This window comes from Ornithorhynchus anatinus, chromosome X5, assembly GCF_004115215.2.
Source record: "Ornithorhynchus anatinus isolate Pmale09 chromosome X5, mOrnAna1.pri.v4, whole genome shotgun sequence".
Lineage (NCBI taxonomy): Eukaryota > Metazoa > Chordata > Mammalia > Monotremata > Ornithorhynchidae > Ornithorhynchus > Ornithorhynchus anatinus.
The window spans coordinates 13,887,157-13,899,945 of NC_041753.1; the positions used below are offsets into that span (position 1 = coordinate 13,887,157).

Sequence of the window (12,789 nt, forward strand, 5' to 3'; positions counted from 1 at the left end):
TGGTTACTTTGTCTCTGACCTATATCACTTTCTACCGCTTAAAACCTCCAGGGTGATTCAGGAGTTAAGTAACATTAAAAATCTAGGAACTGAGGTCTAGTCCCACACCCCTCTCCTAGCATTTCCTACTGGGGATGGTTTGGGGGGATCTTTCCCCCCGCCGCCCCATCCCTGCCTCTCAGGAATCCTGCTTCAGGGGTTGGGACATGCGGAAACCCTTTTATCCCTGTATTCATTCATTCGATCATATTTAATCGATCGCTCGCTGTGTACAGAGCATTGTGCTAAGCGCCTGGGAGAGTTCCGTACAACAGTAAGCGGTCACCTTCCCCGCCCACACCAAGCTTACAGTCTAGACAGGGAGAGACAGACATCAATACAAATAAGTAAGATTACAGATACGTACAAAAGTGCTGTGGGGCCGGGGGGGGGGGGGGGGGGCAAAGGGAGCAAGGCAGGGTGACGCAGAAGGGAGTGGGAGATGAGGAAAAGGGGGGCTTAGTGTGGGAAGGCCACTTGGAGGAGATGTGCCATCAATAAGCCTTCGAAGGGAGGAGAGTAATCGTCTTTCGGATTTGAGGGGGGAGGGCGTTCTAGGCCAGAGGCAGGATGTGTCGGCGGCGAGACAGGTGAGATTGAGGCACGGTGAGGCACGGTTAGCGCTAGAGGAGTGAAGTGTGCGGGCTGGGTTGTAGAAGGAGAGAAGGGAGGTGAGGTAGGAGAGGGCAAGGTGGCGGAGTGCTTTAAAGCCAATGGTGAGGAGTTCTTGTTTGGAGTTTTTTGAGGAGTGGGGTGATAGGTCCTGAAGGTTTTTGAAGTAAAATGACCTGGGCGCAGACTGGAGTGGGGAGAGGAAGGAGGCCGGGAGGTCAGCAAGGAGGCTGATGCAGAAATCCAGGCGGGATAGGGTGAGTGATCGTGTTAAGGTAGGAGCAGTTTGGATGGAGAGGAAAGGGCGGATTTTAGCGTTGTTGGGAAGGTGGGACCGGATAGGAATTTGTGGGTAGAGGCAGGGAGATGCTTGATGGTTGTGGGCAGCAGAGCTTGGAATTCTTCCTCCTTGGCACAGAGCAGGTCGCTCTGTGAAATGCCACTGGCACCGAGAACTCATGCCGTTGGATCCAACCAAAGCGGGTACAGTGACTGTTTGAGGAGACAGCAGTGTCATTTTGCTCCCCTGTCAGGGAACTACCTCTGAGACAGTGAGGCCAGTTGAAGATCAGCGGCAAAGGTATTAAAAAACCCCAATTCTCCTATTATTAGCAGGGTCACTTAACCTTTTCTGACAGGAGCTCACCCTGTACCATCAGGGGTCCTCTGTGGCCATCAAGTGGCTTATTTTTGACTTGCCGGGACACGCACACCCTCGCCAGCTCCGAGCGCTCGGCCACGTCTCGGATCGATCTGAAAGCCGGGAAGAAAGTGTCCGAGGGGAAGTTTACACACGGAGCTAGGAAAGCGTAGGCTCTAGGGAGATAAAAGTGTGGGGTTGAGGATCCATGGCCCTGGTTCTGTGGTCCTGGTAAATTTCCCGAGATGCTCATTTTTTGTGACCCTATAGTTCGTTGGCTTTCAGTACGGTGCCTGGCACATAGTAAGTGCTTAACAAATACCACCGTTATCATTATTTGTTCTCTTATAGCTGTACTACTGATAATGATCCCCGTTTACATCATGGGGAATCAAGGAGTTCCTTTTCTCCGGAACTCCCTTCCTGTTCTGACAGGGTCCGAGGTTGTACGACCTCGGCGTTATCCTCGACTCATCTCTCTCATTCAGCCCACATATTCAATCTGTCGCCAAACCCTTGACGGCATAGCTAAAATCCACCCTTCCCTCTCCATCCAAACCGCTACCAAGCGAATCCAAGCCCTTATCCTACCCCACCTTGACTATTGCACCTGCCTCCTTGCGGACCTTCCTGCCTCCCGTCTCTCCCCACTCCAGTCCAGACTTCACTGTGCTGCCCAGATCATTTTTCTAAAAAAAAAAAAAAGTTCAGGCCACGTTTTTCCACTCCTCAGGAACCTAAAGTGGTCGTTCATCCACCTCCACATCCTGAAGGAAACTCCTTACCATTGGCTTTCAGGCACTCAATCGCCTTGCCCCATCTTATCTTGTTGATTTCCTATTACAATCAAGCTCTGCTCCCCTAATACCAACCTAACTCACTGTACCTTTATCTCTTCTATGTTGCCACTGGCCCCTCGCCCGTGTCCTGCCTTTGGCTTGAAACTCCCTCCGCCTCCATATCCGACAGATGATCCCTTTCCCCATCTTCAAAGCCTTATTAAAACCACACCTCCAAGAGACCTTCCCCAACTAGGCCCTCATTTCCCCTAGTCCTCTCTCCCTTCTGCCCTGGCACATGGATCTGTACCCTTTATTCACCCCTTCCTCAGCTCCACAGCACTTTCTCTCCATATCTGCTATTTAAAAGCCTCTCCTCCTCTAGGCTGTAAGCTTCTTATAATAATAATAATAATAATAATAATAACGTTGGTATCTGTTAAGCACTTACTATGTGCCGAGCGCCGTTCTAAGATGCAAGGGAATCGGGTTGTCCCACGTGGGGCGCACAGTCTTAATCCCCATTTTACAGTTGAGGGAACTGAGGCACCGAGAAGTGAAGTGACTCGCCCAAAGTCACACAGCTGACAGGTGGCAGAGCTGGGATTAGAACCCGTGACCTCTGACTCCTAAGCCCGTGCTCTTTCCACTGAGCCACGCTGCTTCTTATCGGCAGGGAGTGTGCCTACCGACTCTGTTATATTGTACTCTCCCAAGCGTTTAGTACAGTGCTCCGCATAGAGCAAGTCCTCAGTAAATACGATCGATTGATTGAAGTACCTTTCCTCCCTCTTATTTTGGGTCTTTTGCACTGGTTCTGATATATTATCTTTCCCAAATGCCGATCACAGTGCCCGGCAAACAAAAGGCACTCAATAAATGTTGTTGTTGATAAGCGAGAGCTGATTTGAACTGCGGCTTTTTTACATTTGAGCATGAGCCCAGAGGGCTGGGAATGACGGAGCGCGGTGGCCTAGCAGAAAGAACACAGGTTTGGGAGTCAGGACACCAGGGTTCTAAGGCAAGCTCTGCCAATTGCCTGCTCTGTGACTTTGGGCAAGTCACTTGACTTCTCTGTGCCTCAGTTTCCTCATCAGTGAAAGAGGGCGTAAAAGCCTGTTCTTCCTCCCTCCTGTACCACGAGCCCTGTGCGGAACAGAGGCTTGACTGGATTGTATCCACTGCAGAGCTTAGCACAGCGCTTTGCACATAACGAGCCCTTAACGGTGGTGTCGTTGTTGTTGTTCTATTTTGAATCTCAAAAGGGAATCCAAATTTATGTAAGGTGGGTATCGGTCAGTCCCCTTTTCAGTCCCCTGTCGAACGCGCACGATCGTTGTTCTTGGTATTAAAAGAAGATTCCACTGACAGTGTGAAATCCACCCAGGGGCGCATGTGTGATCGAAAAGTCCAACGCGGAACCCGCCCCCTTGGCCACCTTGTGCCCGCCCAAAAGATGACCGTCGTCGCACATTATTTACGAATCCGTGACCGGTGACGTGCTCTGGGCAATAGGTGTGATCTCCGGTGCCTGCCGTCCACCCGTTCCCGCACTTCTCCGATATGTCTTCTCCTCCCCACTTGGGAGCCAGCTTGTTCCGTTTAATCATTCGCCAACCAAACTTCCCGGCTTGAATGCCGCTTCACTGAATGTTGGTATTTGTTGAGCGCTTACTATGTGCAGAGCACTGTTCTAAGCGCTGGGGTAGACATAGGGGAAGCAGGTTGTCCCACGTGGGGCTCACAGTCTTAATCCCCATTTTACAGATGAGGGAACTGAGGCACAGAGAAGTGAAGTGACTTGCCCACAGTCACACAGCTGACAAGTGGCAGAGCTGGGATTCGAACTCATGAGCCCTGACTCCAAAGCCCATGCTCTTTCCACCGCGCCACGCTGCTTCATTCGGGAGCTCTGCTTGCCTGAGAGAGAATGTGTGGTCCAATTATTTTTAGAGCTATCTGAAATAACACAGTAATGTTATCACGGCTCAGCGTGAGTCAATAATTCCAGCCGTCATTGTTTCAAATGAACAAAATGACTTCTGGTCGATACTAGCCAGCCGCAAAAATAACTTGGGGTCATTACGGCATCAGAGTACAATGAACATTATTTATACAGTATCTGTTGTAACAGGGCATTCTGATGTTTAATCCCCATTCAGTTGTGTTTTCTATTGAAGTGTGCACTAGGTGATTTCTCCTCACGTGATAGAAGATATCCGGTAACCTTTCTCTTGAATCAAATAGCAGAAAAATGCCCGTCTTCGCACTTGGGGAGGCCAACGTGGGACCCCGGCTCTTTTGTGAGCGAATTTGGCGATAAGCTCCGCCCCCTTTCCCCCTCCCCTGTCCTGACAAAGTGAATTTAGCCCTCCTACAGTTCGCGGAAGAATTATCTCTTGAATTTCCGGGGGGTCGTACCTTGCCGTGACGTGTCATGTTGGGTAGCGTCAGTCACAGTGGGTTACGTGACACAGTGTAGCGGGGTGTGATTGATGCAGCCTGGTGGACTGCGTGACAGTTGGATATGTGTTGAGAGAAATTTCCCGAAGAGGGCCACCCAAATCGCGAATCTTACTAACAGATTCCCGCAGCGATGTTTCGTTGGTTTCGTCTTACGGCCCGGGGGTTGATATAAGCAGCCTAGCAGCCCGTAGTCACTTTTGGTGCGCGGGGGTTACACGGGGAATGTAGAACCGGTAATTTGGAGAGCCGACTTCATTCATTCATTCATTTATTCATTCAGTCATATTTATTGAGTGCTTACAAGCAGCGTGGCTCAGTGGAAAGAGCCCGGGCTTGGGAGTCAGAGGTCATGGGTTCGAATCCCGGCTCTGCCGCTTGTCAGCCGGGTGACTGCGGGCAAGTCGCTTCACTTCTCAGGGCCTCGGTTACCTCAGCTGTAAAATGGGGATTAAAACTGTGAGCCCCACGGGGGACAACCTGATTTCCTGTATCTCCCCCAGCGCTTAGAACAGTGCTTGGCGCATAGTAAGCGCTTAACAAGTATTATTATTATACTATACTAAGCACTTGGGAGAGTCCATCCATCTGTGGTCCGGCCAGCTCTGTGGTCATGTCCCGTTCTGTTCTCGTGAGGCCGTTGGCCCTGTCAAGTTTTCACCGGGCTTGAGAGGTTTGATTAAGTCCTATGGGGAGCGGCGTGGCTCAGTGGAAAGGTCACGGGCTTGGGAGGCAGAGGCGGTGGGTTCTAATCCCGGCTCCGCCACTTGTCAGCCGTGTGACTTTGGGCAAGCCACTTCACTTCTCTGTGCCTCAGTTACCTCATCTGTAAAATGGGGATTAAGACCTGTGAGCCCCACGTGGGACAACGTGATGACCTTGTATCTATCCCAGCACTTAGAACAGTGCTTGGCACGTAGTAAGCGCTTAACACATACCGTCATTATTATTGAAGGAGGAGCATGGCCTGGTGGAAGGCACACAGACCTGGGGTCTAATCCCAGCTCTGCCGCTCGTCTGCTGTGTGACCTTGGGCAAGTCACTTAACTTCTCTGGGCCTCAGTTGCCTCATCTGGAAAACGGGGGTGAAGACTGTGAGCCCCATGTGGGACAGGGACTAAGTCCAACCTAATTAGCCTGTAACTACCCCAGTGCTTTGTAGAGTGCTTGGCACAGAGTACGTGCTTAACAAATACCATAAAGAAGGAGCCTGAACTTTTCAGTTATTTGATGATAGGACTGTACCGAGGACAGGATGCTGGTATCTCCACGTGTACTACTACTAATAATAACAATAATGTTGGTATTTGTTAAGCGCATACTATATGCAGAGCACTGTTCTAAGCGCTGGGGGAGATACAGGGTAATCAGGTCGTCCCACATGAGGCTCACAGTGAATCCCCATTTTACGGATGAGGTAACTGAGGCACAGAGAGGTTAAGTGACTTGCCCACAGTCACACAGCCGACAAGTGGCAGAGCCGGGAGTCGAACCCCCGACCTCTGACTCCGAAGCCCAGGCTCTTTCCACCGAGCCACGCTTAGACGAGGGAGTATGCACGAGATGTTAGAGATGGGCGCCCATGCTTAAGTCCCCGTCAGAATGGACGGTTCAAAAAGTATGGAGTCCTTCCCCAGTTAATTCTTCCCACCCCAAATCACGTCAACCCAAGAGCCCCCTTTAGTGCTTAATAGGCACCCGCCCATCGATCGATATAAAGACTGGTGGTATACATTCGTTTGGATACGCTACTCATCTGTTCAGTTATTTATTCACTTTCCACATACTCTCACAACCCAATATATATCTTTGTCGTTCAACTTTTTGCAAATCATTTATGTCTATACATCTTCCCCTGGTCTGTTGCACGCTCCTTGAGAGCAGGGACCACACCTTTTCCCTCTGTTGTACTCTTCCAAGCACTTAGTAGGTTGCTCTCCCCCAGTAGGTGCTCGGTGAATGGCATCGATTGATGTTGCTGCCCGGTTGGGAGGAAAGGGAGAGGACGGAGAGGAGAGGTATATAAACGGGGTCGGGGCACAGTCTAAAACGCCTAGGCTCGGGCCAGGTCGAGGGCACTGCCCTTGGTAATCTACTCCAGGAGCCTCCCGATGTTGTACGGACAAAGGCTCGAGATGGAACCGATCCGAGCAGCCCCAAGAGGATCCACAAATTGGCAGTGAGGTTTTTGGATCTGGGGGTAGGTTCTTTCCCAAGCTGAACTTGCGTATCAGGCAGCTAGATCGGTCGCTTCCAAAAATCAAAGCCAACAGGAGGTTCTGTGCACAATCTGACAGAGCCGTGATTTACAGGCCTCTTATACGATTTTCAATTTCCCGACAGAATAACAGATGAGGCAGATGTAGTGTCCGGCAGCTCAGGAGCAAAGAGCTCCATTCATCATCTAACTCTGAGGACCGACAGCGTTCAGATGTTTGTCAGTCCTTCCTGGCTACCCTTCCGACAGATGAGCCGGTGACAGAATGTGATGGGCAAGGTATTCTTGCCTACGATATTTATGCCTAGTCTCTTTCAGACTCGGTTCCCCTGAAGGGCAGGGAAAGAGTCTTTCTTTCTACCTGTTGCGGATGGCGCCTGGCTCACCGCTGATGTGAATTAAAGGAGCCACCTGCAATCTCAAAGCTTGCTATTTTAGTGATGGGAGAGGAAATTATTTACCCTGGGGAACCCGACTGTTGAATTGTTCGTGCATTTGGAATGATATATGTGTTGATAAGGTTCTCTCCCTTTGCCCCTTCAAGTAGGTATTTTCGATCAATCGGATTTATTGAACCCTTACTAAGTACTGTACTAAGCACTTGGGATTTCACCCTGTTAAGCTTGTAAATATCACTTAATTGCGTCAACTCTTTTTGATCCTTTGCATGCAGTCTGTGAGTGGGCAGGTGAATGTGCCGCGTATATGTGTGTGTGTGTGTGTAATGATCAGCTCCTCCTTTCCGAAAAAAGACCAAACTTTCTGAACCTGACCGCGCATACAGATTGCGCTAAGTGGGACGATAACATTATTCACTGTAGGTTTGGGTAATAGTTATATTGACCTACTTCCCACTGTCCATGTTAACCCTAGAGCAGAAGGGGAAAAAAAATCTATAAACAAATACACTTGGCTGTTGACTTGTTTAATGGACTGCAGTGATAATGCAGGGCCAGCTAATTTAAATGGAAAGTCCTTGCATGTTCTCTACGTTTCAATCCTGAAAACAGCGAGGCGTACTGTTTTTCGGTCTCATCTGTTGGGTAAATCTGCCTATGTTGGTTGGACACAGTCCCTGTCCCACGTGGGGCTCACAGTCTTAATCCCCATCTTACAGATGAGGTACCTGAGGCCAGAGAGGTTGTGACTTGCCCAAGGTCACACGGCAGAACTAGCCTGGAGCTCCCTCCCCCTCCATAAACTCCAGACCACCACTCTCTCCACCTTCACGGCATTATTAAGGTCACATCTCCTCCAAGAGGCCTTTCCCGATTAAGCCCTCTTTTCCCCGGCTCGCTCTCCCTTCTGCATCATCTATGCACGTGGATCGGTGACCTTTGGACATTTGATATTCACCCCCCCCCCCTCACCAACTCCACAGCACTTGTATACATATCCTTAAATAATATATAATAAATTACTTATTCATATTAATGTCCCTCTTCCCCTCTAAACTGTAGGCTCCCTACGGGCGGGGAACGTGTCCACTAATTCTGTTGCATCGCACTCTCCCAAGCACTTAGTACAGAGCTCTGCAAATAGTAAGCACTCGGTAAATACCATTGATTGATAGAACATACTTGGCGGTTACTCTTTGTTTTTGAATAGATCGGGAGAGAATTTCAACTCTCTGGCTTTGAAATTGCTATTCTCTTCAAGCTCACTTCGCAGGCATTTCCCACATTTATGAGGCAATTTCATCCAAAGGAAGGGCATTTTAAAGCATATCCCCAACATTAAAGTGTCAATTGTGGACATCCCGAAACCATTCTTCTAGATTTTAAAGGGGGTTTTCTGGTGAGAGGCAAATGGAAAATGTTGCAGAAGTGCAGCCAAATGAAGCAAGATGATGCTGATGACGGTATTTGTTAAGCGTTTAACTATGTGCCAAGCACTGTTCTAAGTGTTGAGGTAGATACAAGGTAATCCGCTTGTCCCACGTGGGGCTCACAGTCTTAATCCCCATTTTACAGATGAGGTCACTGAGGCAAAAAGAAGTTATTTGCCCAAGGTCACACAGCTGATAAACGGCAGAGCCGGGATTAGAACCCACGACCTCCGACTCCAAAGCCCAGCCTCTTTCCACTAAGCCACGCTGCTTCTCTATGCTTCTCACGCATGTCCCTCAGTGGTATTTGTAATAATAATAATAATAATTGTGGAATTTAAGTACCTGCTATGTGCCAGGCACTGTACTGAACTCTGGGGTGGATACAGGCAACTTGGGTTGGACCCAGTCCCTGCCCCACGTGGGGATCTCGAAACCCATATCTTGAGGGTTCACTGCCTTTCCCGCTCCTGCATTGGAAAAACTAGGTGTATAGTTCTCTGCCAGTATAAAGTGCTCTGTGGTTTACCATCGCCTCCTTCCGTGCAGTAAACCCGAGTCTCCGCCCTCGACTCTCTCCCATGCTGCTCCTGCCCAGCACGGGTGAGTTTTGACTCGTAGCTGATGGCCTTCCGCTCGCCGGCCGCCGGCCAAGCTGGGGATGGAACGGGTAGGCCTCTGCCTGACTCTCCCTCCCGTAGCCGAGACTGGTAGGGGACTGGAAACTCTCCGGGTGCCACCCTGAGAGGGGTTTTGCTATTATGGAATTAATGTTTGTGGATCCTGGTACCCACTGGTACTCTCTCTGACCCACCTCAGGAGCACTGATGTGAGCACTATGATGGGCAGAAATGATTTCAAGCCACCACCTCTTCTCTCCCCACTTGCCTTCCCACCCTGGCACTTCTCTGGGAGTGGGCAGGAAGCATGTCCACCAACTCCATTATATTGTACTCTCCCAAGCCCTTAGTACAACCTTTTTTTTGGTTTTGTTTTTACACATGGTATCTGTCAAGCTCTTACTATGGGCCAGGCATCGGACTAAGCTCTGGGGTAGAACAAGCTAAGCAGGTTGGACGCGGTCTCTGTCCCACGTGGGGCTCACGGTCTTAATCCCCATTTTACAGGTGAGGAAACTGAGGGTAGAGAGGTTAAGTGACTTGCCCAAGGTCACACAGCAGACAGGTGGCGGAGCCGGGATTAGAACCCAGGTCCTTCCGACTCCCAGGCCCGGCCTCTATCCACTAGGCCAATGGTATTTTTCAAGCAGTGGTATTCATTCAGTGCTTAGTATGTGCGGAGCACTCTACAAAGCACTTGGGAGAGTACAACAGTCCATCGTACTTATTGAGCACTTACTGTGTGCAGAGCACTGTACTGAGCGCTTGGGAGAGTACAAAATAGCAATAAAACAGACACATTCCCTGCCCACAACGAGCTTACAGTGCTCTGCACACAATAAACACCCAATAAATGTGATTGGTTGAGTGAGGGACCTCAAGGCCGTTCTCAGAGCACAGGCAGGCTAATTCATTCATTCACTCAGTAGTATTTATTGAGCGCTTACTATGTGCGGAGCGCTATACTAAGCGCTTGGAACGTACAAATCGGCAACAGATAGAGACAGTCCCTGCCCTTTGAAGGGCTTACAGTCTAATCGGGGGAGACGGGCAGACAGGAACAATGGCAATAGATAGAGTCGAGGGGATGAACGTCTCATTAAAACAATAGCAGATAAATAGAATCAAGGTGATGTACGGCCCGTTAGCAAAATAAATAGGGTAATGATAAATAAATAGGCTAATGATGGAGTGAGGTGGAAGAACACTGAGAGCCAGAGCCATTAGCATTTCTCTGTTGAAGCTATCAGTTGGTACATTTCCAGACCGATCCGGGGCAGAAGTCCCGAGACCTTGCCAGAGCCAGAAAATGGCAGAAAATGACTGAAGCGGTTATAGGGCTGACTGGAAAAAAACCAAACAAAAAAACTCCCCTAAAGTGCGGCGCTGGAAGTAAAAAAAAAAAAAAAAAAAGAAAAAATTCTAACTGGCATTTTGTCAGTGGCGGCTGGACTTTTGGGAGAGGAAGGGTGGTGGGATGACACGTGGGCTTTCCGGGGGCAGAGGCGGGAGTTCAGTGAAAAGTAGTAACGTTTATTAAGCAGTACAATGTCCTAGGCACTTGGGAAACATTCTATACTTCTATAGTATATTATTCTATATTCTATACTATTCTATACCAAGTGACCTGTTTCTTACCCACAAGGAGCTCACACTCAAACCGGCGAGACAGCATATTTACAACTAGAGTGGTCTAAATAAATAAAGGAGAAGCAGCATGGCATAACCTTCCGACTCCCAGGCCAGTGCTCTATCCACTGTGAGTTCTAATCCCCCCTCCGCACCCCCTCCCCCACTTCTCTGCTGCGTGATCTTGGGCAAGTTACTTCACTTCTCTGTGCCTCAGTTACCTCAATCTGTAAAATGGGGATTGAGACCGTGAGCCCCGTGTCGGACAGGGACTGTGTCCAACCCGATTTGCTCGTATCCACCCCGGTGCTTAGTAAAGTGCCTGGCACGTAGTAAGTGCTCAACAGATACCATCGTTATTATTATTGAGGCATATTCACGGGTACTAGGAGGTGTAAATAAGTTTATAAGGGCTAGGTTTAGGGGCAAAAATAGCCTTTACTAGCAAATATCAGTTTGTCCCGACCGTCGTTAAAAGAGAACTTTTTTTTTTATCTTCATTACAGAGTAGAAAACTAGCTTTTATTAGCAAATATCAGTTTGTCCTGACTCTTTGTCATAAAAAGAGAACTTTTTAAAATCTTCATTACAGAGTACAAAAACTAGCTTTTGTACCGTACAGAGTACAAAACTAGCTGTAGCCACTTGCCAAAGGCAGGGAATAGTTTTAGACAAGGTATCAAGTTTAGGCTCACAGACACGATCATGCCAGAATTTTTTTAAAAAAGTGGTTCCATTAAAATTAAGCACAGAGCCTGGTCTTTTGCACTGAGTTTCTAGAGGAGAATAGGTCCTAACCCCAAAACCACAAGTAAGAACGATGTGTCTTTAGAAAGGGAAGTCAGTTCTGATGTTCAGGACCTACATCGAGATAGTGACGCGTGTAGATGGTCACTTGTAGGTTAATGCTGAACACAGTAGGTGGGCCAACTCTGTAGGCAAACGGGTTCTCCACGGTACTTTTTAGAAGCAGTCTAGCACTACCGTCTTTCCTTGGAAGTCATATGAAAACTACCTTTCTGGTTCTCATGCTTGCAACCTGTAATGCCTCAGGACAACGCTCAACTTGTAGAAATGGAAAAACACGGGGCTCATAGGATCGGCCGTCGGCCTGTACGTGGAGACCGTGGGGGCCTTTCCGTGTGCATCAGAATATCAACTCAATTCCTGCCCGTGAGAAGACCCTTTATAAAGACATTTGGGTTAGTCTAGTATGAAATCAGAGAAGTTTTTTTTTTTAATGGCATTTGTTAAGCACTTACTATGTGCCAGGCACTGCAATAAACACAGGGGTAGATATAAGCTATTCAGGTTGGACACAGTCCCTTTCCCACCGAGGGCTCACAATCTTAATCCCCATTTTACCGATGAGGTAACTGAGGGCCGGAGAAGTTAAATGACTTGACCAAGGTCACCCAGCAGACACGTGGCGGAGCCGGGATTAGAACCTAGGTCCTTCAAAGAATGAGCTGAAGTTTTAAACGTTACCGGGTCCCTTTGCCTAGTACTGACTGAGGTACCTTTCCCAAAAAGGCGCTGCACCTGAGATTGGCTGGGACCTGTTCAGCTCTTATCCCAGAAGGGAAAGACAGCGGAATGGAAACCTCAGTGTGTGCCCGTGTCCCAGGCAGCCGATTTCTTTCCTGTGGCCATTCTTAATTTCAGGGGGAGCAGAGTCCCGATGGGGTATTGCAAACACACGTTAACGCTGCTTTTCCTTTCACTGACAAAATACAGCATTCTCTGCGGGACCTAACCTCTCGGTAACAAGCAACCCGCCGCATCAGAGGAACTAGCCATAGAGTACGCTGATTTTTGACCTTCGGCCCGTGTGATACCTACTTTTGGAAAAGCCTTTGCGGGATCATCCATCAGATGGCCCTCCGCTTAACAGTTGTGACCCCCATCATCTGGGACAGATGGAAGTTTGTACTTTTCCGGGAGCCTGCCCCCTTTAAGTC

General features: G+C 48.9%; 1 protein-coding gene across 2 annotated transcripts in view; it reads left to right on the forward strand.

Moving 5' to 3' along the window:
* PAX5 (paired box 5) overlaps nucleotides 1-12,789 on the forward strand; it is a 251,331-nt gene that overhangs the window by 95,101 nt on the left and 143,441 nt on the right. The gene's annotated exons all lie outside the window — the stretch shown is intronic.